This window comes from Haliotis asinina, chromosome 14 (assembly GCF_037392515.1).
Source record: "Haliotis asinina isolate JCU_RB_2024 chromosome 14, JCU_Hal_asi_v2, whole genome shotgun sequence".
Classification (NCBI taxonomy): Eukaryota; Metazoa; Mollusca; class Gastropoda; order Lepetellida; family Haliotidae; genus Haliotis; species Haliotis asinina.
This window is the reverse complement of record NC_090293.1, coordinates 48147847-48165072: the sequence shown is the minus strand read 5'-3', so window position 1 is coordinate 48165072 and position 17226 is coordinate 48147847. Positions and strand designations below refer to the sequence as shown.

At 41.1% G+C, this 17226-nt stretch overlaps 1 protein-coding gene across 1 annotated transcript in view; it reads left to right on the top strand.

Annotated features, from left to right (window-relative positions):
* LOC137262202 (uncharacterized) overlaps positions 1 to 17226 on the top strand; it is a 61521-nt gene that overhangs the window by 31302 nt on the left and 12993 nt on the right. The window lies entirely within an intron of this gene.

Genomic DNA, 17226 nt, shown 5'->3' with positions numbered 1-17226 from the left:
CCAACACGATCACCTTACGCCAGCAGATCTATAGACAGCAGATGACAGTGTCCGTCACTCAACAGAGCACTTGTCATGAATAGCCTTTCCTTTAAATGGGTGGCCACTCAAAGCTGGACAAGAAGGGATCATAATAGAATACTCAGCTCCTCTTCTACTTATGTTCCATACAGGGAGCTGACCTTTAAAACAAGCTGCACTGGGCATCTCGTGTGTACAATACAGAGATGTAGCAACCAGCCTCTGGACCCAAATGACTGTCTCTGAACTGTCGACAAATAATCATGGTTGGCGTATCAGCGACTGTCCGCTGAGATTCAGCCATCATAACATTACGGCGCGTCAGAATTTAGCCTGCTGCGGAGACAGGTATTCTTAAGGGAAATTATCTAAGAGATGACGATAGGAAATCAGTAATGTGTCACACACGGAACATATGGCAGATATGTGTGTCACCAAAGTCTTGGTTGTCTCGATTGATGTCGTTTGTGAACCAAATACACTGAAATCATTTAGACTGCCAGATATCTTTGTTACTTTTATTTTGGTACCAAACATGCTGTATTAATGCTTGTTTGTAAATCTATAATATATTCAGGTGCAGTAGCAGTAGTGAGTGAGTTTTGTTTTACGCCGCTTTTAGCAATATTCCAGCAACATCACGGCGGGGGACATCAAAAATGGGCTTTCATCCATGTGGGGAATCGAACCCGGGTCTTCCGCGTGACGAGCGGACGCTTTTATCATGAGGCTACCCCACCGCCCAGTAATAGGAGGATATTGTAGCAGTAGTGGTAGTAGTAATAATAGTAACATAGTAACAGGAGTAACAGCAGCAGGTAGTGGTATGAGTACTAACAGTGTTGTTGTTGTTGGTTGTTGTTGGTGGTGGCCGCGGCGTCGGCGGTGATAGTGATGGTGTTATTGGTAGTCGTATTGGTAGTGGTGGTGACGGCGGTGATGATGGTGGTGGAGGTAGTGACGGTGGTGGTGATCGTGAAGGTGGTGGTGATGGCGGTGGTGGTGATCGTGGTGGTTGTGATAATGGTGTGAAGGTGGTGTGGTGGTGGGGATCGTGGTGGCGATCGTGGTGGTGATGGTGGATGTGGTGATGATGGCGGTGGTGGTGGTGGTGGTGATGGAGGTGGTGGTAATGGTAATGGTGGTGGTGGTGGTAATGGAGGTGGTGGTGATGATGGTGATGGCGATGGCGATGATGGAGAGGGTGAGGGTAGTGATAACGATGGTGGTTTTGATGGCAGTGATGGTGGTGATGGTGGTGGTAGTGGTGGTGATGATGATAGTGATGTTGATGCAAGTCAGCATGTGTTTTTCACGCCGCACTCAGCAATAGTCCAGCTATATAACGGCGGCCTGTAAGTAACTGTATCTGGACCGGACAATCCAGTAGTAACTGTAGAAGTAGCAGCCCTAGTACGAAACTGTGTCGCCTTAATGATATTTCCAGGTTGCTGAGAAATGGTAAACATCACATTCTTTCCCCTAGACACGATACAACTAAAATATATTGAAAAGCCAGAAATTTCACTCTCAAGCCCACTGGTCCCATGTCGTCCTCTCAAACCTACCCAATTGCTTGGTACGCTCTGATGTCAATCCTGAATCTTATCCTGTTTATATTCGCTTGTATATTCCACAATGTTGATCTTATCTCATTCGCACGTTAGCGATTGTAAAACGGTACCAAATGGTACTTCATAGCCACGTACAAAGTATGGCACCAAGTGGCTGCCCTCTTTGGATGTGAGAGTTAAACCGGCACCTGAAAACCGTGACCTGCAGCTTGAGCTGTCGACATTAATTTGTCCTTAAGGGTTGATGACGTCATAGAGGCCGCCATCTTCCCAGGCTTCTCAAGCGATCCCTGTTACGTGGGTGTGTTTTCAAACTGAGCGCCTTCAGCGTTTATCTTTCCGCCATTCTCACAGCATCTTCATCAAAGATGCATAAACGACGATAAACCTCGCATGTTTTTGTCATGATCTTCGGGGATACGACGTTTATGGCAAGCAGGTTCTTTCTGAATATCAGCTTGTCTCATTCAGTGTTCAGTCAGTCGATGTGACATTGGGCTCGGGGTACTGCTGCCCTCTGGGATAAAGCGCCGAGGATGTCTGGACAGAGTGGCGTCCCGTAGGCGTGAAAGGATCTGCACAGGTTCGTGCGGCAATCGTATTTGACTGTCAACACCTAATAGTGGATTTCAAGGACGTGGCGGACCTCTGCGACTTCTACGACGACCACCACCGTCGCTAGCACCACCACCATCGCCATCTCTTTACGTTTTCATGACTTGATATAACCGCATAAGCTTTCAAAGAGGCATTCACTCTGTATCTATGCTCTTCGCGTTTGTTGTCCACATTGTGCCATATTACAGACATGCTGAAATCTAATGTGAGTATTTATTTCATTAAAAAATAATACATTGTTTCATTAGTAAGGCATTAGAGTAGCCCACTGGATTTTGTGTTTGTCGTCACGCCCTAGAGCCAAGTTTGATGTGTCATATGGGTGAACGTGTGAATAGTATCTCTGGATTTATTGTCGAAAATGGTTCTTGATATCGAATCGTTTACTTTGGAGGTGTGATAGGGATGACCATGTGATGCTTACGTGTAAAGCTCTGGGGTGGTCGGTCGTTCTGAAGACTAAGTAATGCCTGGCCATCTGTAATGTTCTGCTGGACATCTGCAGAGTTCAACGGTCATTTGTAGTTTTCTACAGGTCATCTGCAGTGTTCTCCAGGTCAGCTATTGGTATTGTTCCAAAAGGTTTCAATAGGTATGTGTGTCCCGTCTAGTTCGGGTCTTCGTGACCTCTGGTTCTTCTTTTGTGTTTGTGTCATTCAACGAAACATCAACTTACACTTGTGTTTGTAATTCAACACCTGTTCCGAATTCTTTAACATTTCACTGACGGCAGTGAGATTTACTTGACTCTTATCTAAAACAGTACCATCCACTTCTGACCTTTCGCGTTTGAAACGAGTCCTATTTTCGCTCCCTTCTTCACAATACTCTTTATTTCAGTGGCTTTTATCTCGGAACTGTTGTAATAGCGTAGAAGATTTATTGTTTGAACTCGCAGTAACATCGATCGTGTACCATCTTAAAGTAGCTGACTTTGATGAGCGGGTTATTTACTTCTGTCTATTGAATTGTTTCGATTAGATCTTTCTGAATATAACGACGCTTTATTCTCCAAGCCGTTGTCGTTTACTGCTACTGCAATCAAAGATAATGGTTCGTCGAACCAACATCCTTCAAACATGTCCCATAAGAATCACCGTAGGAGACTTCCAGGCGGACAATGCCAGACCTCGATATGGCGGTCACTGCAGAGAGAATGAATGAAATCGGCCATCGGTCAAGTCGAGCACAGGACATTTGCACATCTAACTGTCCAAGTAAGATTAATATCGCCAGTCTTGAGATGGTACGGGTCAGCGTGATGGCCCCGTCTTACCAAATTGAACAAGCCCGTTTCAGAAATCAGTTGCCATAAATTCTGTCGTCTGCTTCTGGTATGGCAAGATGGATGCATCCATCAGGTTGGCTATTGATTCGAATAGGAACATTCCCCTGCCTTTCACCGCCTACTCCCGCCGTGTTGACGAAACTGGAGATTACTATCATGGAAGCAGACGACAATTAGTAATCGGTACATCTCTGTTTTTCCGATAAACGGGACGTAATGGCATATTTAGTGTAGAGTAATGTAGACAACGAATTACGACAGCTTATCGATGCAGATGCCGATTTTCATTAATCATTTGTATCCATCTGAAAGCAGTTCAAACAGGCGCTGATTTCAGAGGGAAACAATCTCCATCACAATTCAGCAACTACAAGCAAGCAAGATGACAATTTATTATCCGAATCTCTGACAGCAAAACACCTTGTCGGACTTTAGAAAAACGCATTACGCTTTCGAGATTTTGTGTACGCCAATTCATTACAGATATTCAATATCTGTAACCAAATGGTTTGAAATACATGCATATTCACTAGTCCGGTTTTGAATGAATTGTCGTGCAGGATGTCATTTGGACGACGTCAGCTTTGCAGCTTATGTAGGTCAGTGGGAGAAGATGGCAGCAGTGACGATGGCAGCATCGTGCTTAATTGTTGCAGACGTCGTTAGTTGTTTACGGCTTTAGGAGAGCCGCATCGCAACGGCAGGACAAATCTCACCGCCTGAGTAATCAATATACGCTGCAAACAAGCCATCTCTGTGACGTGATTCCCGCCATTCGTTGTCATCAACTGGACAGATAAAGTTTGCGTCATGTTATTGAACACGGTGACATTTTTCTGTGGCATGGAATCGACTTGTTGGCTGGTTTAGAATTACACGTAAATCTTCATTAGTCACGTTGGGGAAATTGTGCCTAAATCTTCATTTGTTGGTTGTCGGCTAGGGTAGTGTTCTGTACAAGTACCGTGATGGCCGCTGGCGTCTTCCATTGTTAACAAGTTGTGTGTCAACAGTACTGTTCCTGTACCTTGTATTACTACGACTAATATGACAACGACGACGACTACCACTCCTTCTGCTGCTTCTGCTGCTTCTACTACTACTACTACTACTACTACTACTGCCGTTACTATTATTGCCTGTCTCAGAATACAGATGTGCTGTCCTCCAAAGGGATCGGATGCAACCATACACGGGTCAGTTCTAAGCACGTTCAAGTTCATCTTTAAATCGGGAAACAGATAATCTTGACGTTTACACTGGGAAATGGTAGCCGCTCTTATGATCAAGCAGTGGTGCCGTAAGTCAACGAAATGATATGCCCAGACCATGTGACAGCCCGTGTCAACTCTTTAAGGGCGCACATTCTTGATTTGAAAATTTAAGGTTGTAATTGCACAGGTCACTTATCAGATAAAGTCAAGTAGCGAAAGTGGCTTCGAGTAGTTGGATGGACGGCTGTGCTCGTCTGCATAGATAATGTGTTTTTTCGAGTTGTCAGATACTGAAGCACATGTAACACATGTCATGTTTCCTTAAACAGGTGGCTTTGTTCAAAACACAGTAATGAATGGGTACCAGGTAGGACGAAATCACCATGCATCTGTTACCATTCTTGCACCTCTGCACCGATGATTAACTGACCGGACTAAGAATATTGTTTTGGCATACTATTTACTACGGGAAAAGAGTATCCAAAGTAGCTATTAAGGAATAACACATATGCCTATGTGTCTATGAACATGCCATCTAACTGAAGCATATTCAAGATTCAAGATGAACGCCTGTCGGAACGAGGCCTTTGCAGAAAGAATGCTTATTTACCAAGAGTGACAGATGATCAGGACTACACAGTCATGGTCACCACGTCCCATCTTTCTACATCCTCTTCTCCATTCGACAGCTGTAACTTAACATCATATTGTAACACTTCCACATCCACACTTAACGCTCGCAAGATCGACACCACAAGGCCACTCAAAAACATTATATTTTTCTTAAAGACCGGGATAACAACAATGTTGTCCCAAGACTGCAGGCTCAAGAGCTCTTCGGGTCAAAAATATACAAAGCTGCCTGAAAAACACTCCTAAATCCGATAACCTGCTCATCTGCCATGAAATCTGCATAAAAATAAACAGCGAAAATCAATGCGCGTTCTCACACTGCAGCCTTCCCGATAGGTAGTTCTTAAGGCCATTCGGGTGCAGCAAATTGTCTGTTTATCAATCTCTATCCCTCTATAACATGTTTTAGTAGCGCTCCCTGAATATCAGTCGATGAAGTCCTACCAGAAGGCCCTACGCTAGTTTAACGTAGTTAATTATGTGATCAATAGAAACTATTATCTGTCATATTCGCTTTTCGTCACAGTGTTCACTTGATAGAGACTTAATGGACAGGGTGTCCTATTTCAAAACATAATATCATGGTCTAAATGATGGTATCATTTGTTCATAACAGTGTATTTGAATGGATGGAATTTCAAGGCTGGCACATGGCCCGTTGTCATAGAAGATGCTTTGAAGTTGAAATAATGTTGATGACGTTTCATTTTAACGAAGTCAGAGGAGGGACTTGACATTGCAAAGAAAAACTGAATTGAATCTATATTTCTCGAATGGATATTTCTCGTTTGAATTATAGGTCAGGCGAGTTAATGTTTTGTTTGTATTTTTATTTGTTCGCCAGCATAAATCAAACTAAACAGTGATGATTTGTAAATAATGTACCCTGGATCAGACAATGAAGTGTGTGACTGACATCTTGAGCATCGACCTATGATAACCTGATATGACACCATGAATAAACCGAAAAGAAGCAGCGTGCGCCATGTCCTTTTAATTGCATTAAAGGATCGTGACTCATGATATCAAGCACTGGTTAGTCTCGGTCGGACACGATGCACATTTACAGCTGAAATAATGCTGGGTGTGGCCTGACAAAACCAATGCCCAAGCTGCATAGGCACACAAGCTATGGATATAATTGTACGAACGATTTCATCTCACAGAATGGCCGACCCGTGAAGGTGCCGGGGTAGAATAGGCCTTCACCAACCCATGCTTACCATAAAAGGCGACTATGCTTGTCGTAAGAGGCGACTAACGAGATCGGGTGGTCAGGCTCGCTGACTTGCTTGACACATGTCATCGGTTCCCAATTGCGCAGATCGATGCTCATGTTGTTGATCACTGGATTGTCTGGTCCCGACTCGATTATTTAGGGACCGCCGCCATAGCTGGTATATTGCTCAGTGCGGCGTAAAACACAACTCACGCACTCGCTCACTCTACTTGACACTCACAAACATGATAAGTAATAATCATTAACTGGCAGATATTGGATATTTCCTCACATATAGGTGATGACAGGAAATGACGGATACTAGTACTTGATAACGCACTCTACTTCATTCCTCATATTTTGACAGTCACAAACCTGGTAACTGGTGACGAGGAATAACGGACACGTGATAATGAACTGCGTTCAGTTTCTTATATATTCTCACACACATAAGAAAGGCACGTTTTCATCTCTTTTTTCTTTTCATCATCGATGCTCATGTTGTTGATCACTGGATTGTCTGGTCCAGACTCGATTATTTAGAGACCGCCGCTATATAGCTGGAATATTGCTGAGTGCGGCGTAAAACTAAGCTCACTCACTCACTCACTCACTCACTCACTGCTTAGCCTCTGTACGTGAGACGTTAACAATGTTGTTGCCGTTACAGATCTTGAAAATTGGATTTAGATACACTATTGAAGAGCCAAGGTCGTAACATGCTATTTCGAGCAGCAGCAATAACTGCCGTTGTCCTTAGTCGTGTTTATAATAGCTATAGTCGTTATCTTTGCTTAAAGGCAGTAGGTTCAGACGTTTCATTCTAAGCACGAAAAGACCTTGGAAAATTGAGACAGCTCCTTTGTCTACCAGTTATCTTGTCCGACATGGGAGCTATACGCTTGTCATACTTTTTAACGTCCCAATCAACGATGTGAACGGAATAGCGGCCATTTTGTCAGGGGTTACAAAAATGACGTTGAAAATATAAATCAGTAACGAGGTCCTATCGTCTGGACATAATTCATGTTTTACTCTGGCAAGGTGATCAGTTTGCTTTTGTCAACACTGATTATTTGTCACAGGCATACAAGTTCAGCGTTGTTCCACGTACGCGCAATTTTATTCAGACACCTATATGAGTATACTTATGGGTATTTTTGATCAAGCTGGTGATACGTTCGCACATCAGTCCTAAACTGGTTGAATGTCATAAATCTAAACTAAAATTATTCCCCCCTTTTTCTTGTTGTCATTTAGTTTTAGGGTTAAAGTTTGTTTTCTGGTCTGTTGGTTTCTCGTGATTATATCATAGAGCATAATCTATTTTAAATATTCAGTAATGTAATTTTGAAATTGCATCATGCAAACTGCACCATACGTTAATTAGAAGAAAAATACCAAACTTTGCAGACACCTACGATCATAAAATGAAAGCCCCCACCACTCGACTCTTCACCGATCTCTAGTAATCCTCATGCCCTTGCATTCACTGCGGCGACTATTTCCACCAAACTCAGTTGTCGTTAACTTTGTCCCAATTACCTCCTATAGCTCATATTGCAAAGATATCGAGTCTCTGGCTTAACCAGATTATTTAGGTCATCATCTTAGTGTTATTCCAACGTCCGTATAAATCCCGAGGCACTGGGCAGTGATGGAATACACAGTATCTCTGAGGTCGGGGGAGACATTCCCCCTTCGGGGACGTCATAACAAACTATCGTGGGAAGCCTAGCCCACGTCCTGCTCATGCCCCGGGAGCAACATAAAGGCCACAGCTTGTTAGATGTTCTATCCTGCCCGACTTCAAACCTAATGACAGAATGTTACAGTCTTTAGAATTAAAGTGACAAGCTCCTGTCCCTTCCATAAACTGGCAAACTAAGTCGGTTGCTGGACATTAGACGGGATGTACCAATCTAACGGGTATTCTTCCTTTTGATTACCGGAGAGGATGGCATTGTGTCAAATAATTAAAGGCCAAATGATGGACATGGGGATGGGATCCCTTGCTAGATAATCGTGGCCTATATTTGATTTTCTGGATTAATAACTCTTTCAAATAAAAGCTTGAGGCGCTATATTTTGTCACTTTTGTGCCTTGTATTGTTTGCTCAGTTCGTTTGGAATATAGGGATACTAATCAATTCCCTATGGGAGCTTTCGGTAACTCTTGGGTTGCCGATCCGACACGCTATTGACGACGAGAATGTGGGGAATCTCAGATGATACAGAAACAGGACCAGTGCACATCTTCATCAAGCCTGCTTTCAATGGAGGAATTAATCAACACTGAGAAATGCGGTTCTAAAGCTAAGAAACCATTGTGTCCTTGCAGACCCCTTTTGACATTCCAATTTTGCATCGCAGCTATTAATCTAAATATATCCCGTTATCCCAGAATGTTTTATCTTAATTTGTCAATTACTAACAGGAGACCGAACATAACTGAAACCTTGTGATCAGAATAGAACCTTCGACGACATGAATGTCAAGAAAAGGATGGTTATTTTCTGGAGTCCTTGGAAGAAAATCCTTATTTGGTATCAGGATCTGTGATTGTTAACAGAAATAGAAAACTACCAGCGTGTAACAAATCATGTTTTCTTCTTTTATCACTGTTTTGAATGCTAAAGCCTATTTGTGTTTCAATGACTGGTACAGTCATGATTCATGCGATGCCAGTACGAGTGGGTGGCCAAATGGAAGGGTATGAACGTCTTCAGTTGTCATTGGTCTGTAAGTTATTGACTCCCAATGCTGACTTTGAAAAACAACAACATAAAACATTATTTTTACTTTAGATTTAAAGTTGACAAACAGTATTTCACTTGAATGAAACATTTACGAGTTTGAAATATACATGCATAGGTATGCAAGTAAGACACGTGTCGGTAGTGAAGGTCAAGTGGTTTATATACTCATAAGCAAAAGTAACGGATATAGAACACATGTGTGTAATTTTCAATATTAAATGCAAAAAATACGGGGAAAAGGTTTCGATAGGAAAAGGGTTGATAAGAACGGATCTCGTGTTGAGGTTGAGGAAATGTGCGGATCTTGTTGAGGTTTTTGTGTCTTCAGGACTTCAAGTTCATCTATGGTCTGTGCAGAGTCGTGTCCGTGCTGGAGACGGTAAATCGTGGTTATGTTTACGTCGACATGAGTGGCAACATTTTGCACAGACACTCCAGCTAACGATAGCCTGTTTTCTTTCAGTTTGAGTTAAACGTGGCATCATCTTCGATATCTCCAGGGTATACGTTCCCATCTGTATCCACTATACCCTGGATGCATCCACGGCTCGGGGGAATGCATGAAATCATATAGACACATTAATTGGTCTGAAAATTAAAAAAGAATATACATGCAAGGAATCCTTCTGCCTCTTTCAGAGAACCTGTGCATGGTTCGTTTTGCCAAGTTCAATCGGTCGGATAATTTAAAAAGCGAAAGTGAGCTGCGATTGGTTCGCCCAACTTCCAAGTGTGTACACTCGATTGGATAAAAAGCCAGTCAAGGGAGGTAATAAATTTATCGGGCTTAGCCGTAGATGTATGCAAGGTATAGTGGAGGCTATAGCGCGGAGATATGGAGGATGAGTATTGTTGAACAAGGAGTGATAGAACCAACTTTTATGCAGTTTTAAACCCACCAAAGGTGGTGACAATTCGTGCATGTTCGAGTTTACGAGAAAGTGTGTCCACTGGTATTCTGAGTTTTGGTGATTCCTTCTATTGACATGTTTTACTCATGCCTTCCAAAACTCAGCAAAAATGTTGATAATTAATTATTGACCATGTGGCTTCATTACATGCCCAAAACTCATATCACACTTTAAGTTCCGAGATTGTTTACTGTTTGGATGAAAAGAAAAAAAGAGATGAAAACGTGCCTTTCTTATGTGTGTGAGAATATATAAGAAACTGAAAGCAGTTCATTATCACGTGTTCGTTATTCCTCGTCACCGGTTACCAGGTTTGTGACTGTCAAAATATGAGGAATGAAGTAGAGTGCGTTATCAAGTACTAGTATCCGTCATTTCCTGTCATCACCTATATGTGAGGAAATATCCAGTATCTGCCAGTTAATGATTATTACTTATCATGTTTGTGAGTGTCAAGTAGAGTGAGCGAGTGCGTGAGTTGTGTTTTACGCCGCACTGAGCAATATACCAGCTATGGCGGCGGTCCCTAAATAATCGAGTCGGGACCAGACAATCCAGTGATCAACAACATGAGCATCGATCTGCGCAATTGGGAACCGATGACATGTGTCAAGCAAGTCAGCGAGCCTGACCACCCGATCTCGTTAGTCGCCTCTTACGACAAGCATAGTCGCCTTTTATGGTAAGCATGGGTTGGTGAAAGCCTATTCTACCCCGGCACCTTCACGGGTCGTGTCAAGTAGAATATATGTGGAATTAAACATACTTCGTTGTATTGTATCCTTCATTTCCTGTCATCACCTGCAAGCTGATGATAATCGGTCATCATATTTATGAGTGTCGAGTAAGTTTTGCTTTGAATCTGAAACAAGATAGAATTCCACTTGTAGCACTGCGTGTAATGTTACTATGTGAACGGGGTTGAAGAGTCCTCAAGTTTGTAATGCATTGCATTATTCCGGGAGCACGGTGGAAGAGCGATCTGATGCGCCAGGCTAGTGATGTAGCGAACTTATGGCGCTAGAATCAAGCCCACCTGTGACAAGGTGTAGAAACCTTGGTGTCAGCTTTGTGTGCAGTGTTGTCACAATCTCTAACGTACAGTACACAGCCATGTGCAGAACCCACGAATCCGTTGATAAATGACCAGATGGTGGCCATGGGAATACGTGCAAACACCTTTATGCGGGTACAGCAACGTACAGTAAACCTGGGCACATTAATGTGACTATGTGTCTTAGTCGACGTAGTTGTGAATGAGTATCTCGAAAGGATTAATTTGGTGTGCCTAACTGGCTGAAAGAGATGCATGATCCCCAAGTTGAAATAAATAGATAATACGATGAATGACATCCTGTGATCGAGGGAAAACAAAGCGCCTTGAGTAGCGGAGATGACCTGGATATTTGGGCTATACACATATACATAATGTACATAATATACATAATATATATAATATATAATGATATATAATTGATGTAAATCGATCAGATGGTCATTATTGTCACGCTGATAAATCATGGTCGTGCTCATCGATCGTCTGGTGATTATAAGATAGAACATCAATAAACAATTCAGAAGTAAGCTACTTAAGTAAGTAGTTACTGTGATAATTATGCTCCAGCAAGCAAGCGAGATTGTTGTTCAGGTAAAATATGTCCATGTTTACATACTACCATTTTGGAAGTGGTCAAATGTAACTCTGTGACAGTTTATTCATTCCGTTGGAAATGTTTCATCTGAATGTATATGTTACTTTTTCTCATGTGTATTGCTATCAGTTAGTGGTATATCCCCTACGTCTTTAATGGTACTCATACAGTGTTCAGTGGATAGATCAAAATTGTGTATTGTACTAGATACTGTCTTTAACATAACAAAGAACATCATGTACACTACCTCCCCTCCCTCGCTAATCTATTGTAAAAACAACCCCGTGGCTTCATGTACATACTATACACACCTTTGTAAACACACTCTGTGGCTTCATGTACATACTATACACACCTTTGTAAACACACTGTGGCTTCATGTACATACTATACACACCTTTGTAAACACACTCTGTGGCTTCCTGTGCATACTATATATATACACACACCTCTGTATTATTCACTGTCATTCACCTGATGAAGGGGCAAGTATTACCCAGAAACGTTGTGCTTAATTTATAAAGAACAAGTGTCTAGTATTACCCTACCAACTTCTACATGCCTATCAAACATATAACATAGACTTTAGTCTTAGCAGCAGACGTGATTTCAATCCAAATATTATGGTAATGAGGTATCTTCTGGTATCTGTGTAATTTGTTGCATGTGTACAGAACCTAGTTCTATTAGCAGTTCATTATGTGAATCCTATTCTTGGTTTCCCGTGATATTACTATGAATATATTCCAAACCGGCGTAAAATCCAGCTCACTCTCTCACCCTATTTACAATGAACACTAGTATTTGCAGAGAACATAATGGTAACAGATTTTGAGATCATGGATTGTTTTCGTCGTTCTCCGGACATTAATAGACAAAACGAAGTCTTTATCAAACCACGATCGTTTGGGGCACATTAGACGCTAACTTTAGTCTAACTACATCCCAGGCCTATTTAAACATCAGTGAAATCTCGAGTAATCAGCCATGCGCCCATTATCATCAGGCAGCCGAGGTGATATATTTTAAGATGAAACACTCAAGGGGTAAAGTCGACTCGAACCTTGCTCTGATGTGATCTCATACAACGATACTGCTCACGAACATGTTGCATTTGTTAACAGAAATAACAAAAGGCGCGTACTGTGATCCGACACGAAGGCCAACACGAGCTTACATTTAAAAAGCTTACTCGCCAAGAGATCATATTTTCACATTTTGTTCCATTGTGGAACGTTAATTACGAACCGGAGACGACATTGACGGAGCAGATTTGTTGGAGGCATACGATTCTGATAATCAAAGGTTAAGGTCAGCCGTGTTAAGAGCTTTCGATATTTCTACACTGAGTCAGTAATATGACGGAGTGAATACCCTAGCTTCACAAAATGCTAAATGTACATTCACAGGTTTTTTCGCTGATACGAAACAAATATCTGTAGACAAGGATAATGGATAAGGAATTAGCAGTCTCTGAGATCAACATACATAGAACACATCAATGAAACATACACGTTTTGATTTTATTTTGGGTACTCATAAAACTGATTAATTATGTCTTTTCTCAGAAACTCATATGATTTCCCCCTTGAAAAAGATTCGCTTGAGTTGTATCAAAATTTAGCCAGTGCAGCTGGAAAAGATTTTTAGTGTTTTAAACTGGATATAAGTAGGTATTGCTTTTCACAGAAACTGCTAAAGAGGGAATAAGTTGAGAGAGCACGGTAGTTATTTTGATGGAAAATATCTTTTGAAGACTGTAAAAAAAGATTTTTTAATTTAATTTACTCAGGTATATTTTACCTCGACAAGGATGTATTTGGATTTTGGAAAGTCAGAAGTGTTCTATTTGAGGTTTGGAAAGTATGTCAAAATGGTAGAAGCAGTTCCTCTAGGGCCAGCAACGTTGTAACAAGACCTACAACGTTTTGTTCAAATATATTTTCAAGCATTTACTCTCTTTAACACAGTTGAATTTGTTTCATTTACGTTTTTGAGACTCTTTTATACCACAAAAAATGGTATTCACTATACTACTATGATGTTCCTACACGTAAAAGGCATTTTAGTGTCTCTCTTCAAAGGTGCACCTAATCTTGTGCTTCAATCGTAGTGGAACATAATGGGGCAGCACCATGTTCTGGAATGGCACACGGTATTAAGGAATATCATTGCAATAAATAGTGGAACATTAGTCTTTTATTCTGAATGTCAGTAAAATTGATAGCAAATGCCGTAATATGGGCGTACCGTTTATTCACACAAAATTGCTGCTCGTTTAGCTGATCAATAAAAGAATAAAGGTGCTATGTAACAACACAACCCTCAATGATTTGAGATCATTGTCAATATTACCATTTGTTTGGTCGTTATGATGTATGATTTCGTCATAATAAACTTCATAAAACACGTTGTTGTTGAACAGTCCGTAATGATAAAGTGGCAACGCGTCTTAGAACCCGTGAATGTACCTGGCCAAGGTTTGAAATATTAATTAAATATGGCTCATAAAATCGAAAGTAATGAATCGTTGCCTTAAAATTAGGAGGCATAAAGACGTCAAAGCGGGTTGTTGCTATCTGGTGATAGTTGGTAACACAATGCGTTGGGTTGCTGTTATTCGTTGATGGTTGTGCAAACAACACCTCAGGTTGCTGTTTATCACCTCGACAAGCAACACCCGTCTCTAAATGTTTCTCTGGGTCGTGGATTGTGGTTACAGCATTCGTTCGTTAACACCTCTGCATCATCCATGAAGATCTGGGTTAGAATTGATCTTCGAATTGATCTTCGAATTGAGTTGTTTGCGGTAAGAGGCGACAAACACCATCGGGAGTACAGGCTTGCTGAATTTGCTGACACATGTCTTTCGTATCCCAGTTGCGTAGATCGTTGCCCATGCGGTGGATCACTGGTTTGTCTGGTCCAAATTCGATTATTATGAGACCGCCATCATAGAGCTGGAATATTGCTGAGCGTGGCGTAAAACTAAACTCACTCACACACTCACTTCATGACATGGGTGTCTGACCCTTGGCTATCTGAGTGCCTTGACAATAGATATTCTTTTCGGTGATCCATAACTGCTATTTTTGCACGAAACAAATTAGTCACTCACAAAGCAAAACGTCGACCAAGAAGATATTACGGTAAAACATATTTACGTCAACGGTTCATCTGCATGCAGTCCCATCATAGATAATCAAATTGTTAAATCATCCGCTCTACACGCGGACCAGGGTCCGATTCCCGACAGTGGTATGTGAAGCCCATTGCTGACATCCCGTGCCTTGATATTGCTGGAATATCGCTAAAAGCAGCGTAAACTCACTCATTCACTCATGATCGAATCACTGCTCGCCTCGATTTTGTTTCGCCTTCGTTGCTGTTTGGGGCGGTGGTGTAGCCCAGTGGCTAAAGCTTTTCCTCGTCACGCTGAAGACCCGGGTTGAATTCCCCTCAGGGGTTCATTGTTGGATGTTCCAAGGCCTTTTTTTGCTTGAGTATTGCAAAATGCGGCGTAAAACTCAACTCATTCACTCACTCTTCCTCTTCTGCGTCAAATGTTTTCTCAGCATCCAAAGTGGTTAACGTGTGAGGCAGTCATGCTGAGGCAGTCAGCATTTTCTCAACATAAAGCCACTGTGATCTAATAAAGCATGAAAACTGTTCAAAGTGACGTTTAACCAAACTCACTCACCCACTCACTCTGTATAGACCTGAGTGATTGATGGAATAAAACAGTATATATAATGAGTATGGGTCATGGAACAAATGGGTCTCTCTCTTACCTTACCATGAACAATATGGAAAGTAAATATACTGAACAGCAAAAGAAACACAAGTCTGTTTTAGTCGAGGTTTCAGATAGAAGACATAAACATGTACGCGTACTTTTATGAGATTTTACCTTTTCGAAACTTTCGTTTCTTTTGCTGCTTTGTATATACATGTACATATATTCACATTTGAAGTTATGCTAGTTTGTAACTTATACACAAATGTAAATAGAACATGAATGTAACAAAGCAGAAAGCCTATAACTGATCCACATCTCAGTTCTACTGTAATCAACATTGCTTATCAAGGCCTTTGCAAATTTCCGTGTGCCAAATGGAACACGTTCAACCAAGTGTAAAGACAGTCAAGACATTTTCTTTAACGTATGCCCAATCAATTTCAAAAAGCGTCAATCATGTTGATACCAATTAACTATTCAATGAGGTTTGTATTCACTTGAGAGTCTGGTTGTTTCAGGAAGCAATAAAAATATCTGCAGCTGCAATACAGCTGCAATACAAATGTTTCCACTTTGTTCTTTTTGAAGTCTAACAATATCCGCGCACCAGGCCCGTGACTGACAACAGTCTCAGCCTTCGGGGTTTCTTTACATGACTAATTCGGTTATCAATGTAAATATTTTCAAATAATTATGATTGATGATGTCCAGAAAAGGCGCGTTAGCTCTGTATTTAGATAAGATCACAAGTAGTGCTCCGTCATATTTGAAAAGCTAGGACAATTTCCTTGCTCAGAATATCTCGGTGAACAAAATGTATCAAAATCATCAAAGTTAAAATTAGAAAAAACATACCAATTTATATCACTGACGAGATTGTTTTTGTATTCCAGGCGGTTTTGCGTGTCACTTGAAAGCCTTTTTTGAGTATTTTTGGAGATTTTGAAGCTTGGCTAGATTCTGCCATCGATTGATCGGACGTGGCTGTTTTTTCGTGTTTATTGCGTTACGTGGAAATGCGATTTGTGTTTTATTGGGGACTTCAAGTCAATAAAGTCTTTTCCCCCGTAAGAAACATCTCAGACTCATACAAACCGCGAGACCTTGGATATTTGCAAAATAGATTTGATCGTTAAATATATGAGGAAATTTACGTGACACTGTCGCTGCCTTGGTTTTCCGATAACTGAGCGTGTCCCTGGCTTGACCAATAAGTGCTGCCGGCTGGGCTCAAAATGCCAATGAATATTCATGAAGTGATTTTAATTTAGAGGATGATTTACACCAACACTTTTTTCAAAAGATGCTGTTTCCACGACAGTCTTTTGCATTTGAGTGAAGGCATGTGTGAACGATTTATCGCATGTTTAAATTTGCCCGTTTTCGCCTTTAAGCTAATGGTGTTTATCTAGACTTGCAAAGTAACCTGTATTCTCATTTCGATAGATAATATGAAAATAGGGTTTAATTCAATGTTTTTTAAATGATTGTTAAAATTATGTATTGTACCGTGGATTATTGTATTATGATGATGATTATTATGACGAAGAAGAAAAAGAACACGAAGAAGAAGAATAAGATGATGATGATGATGATGA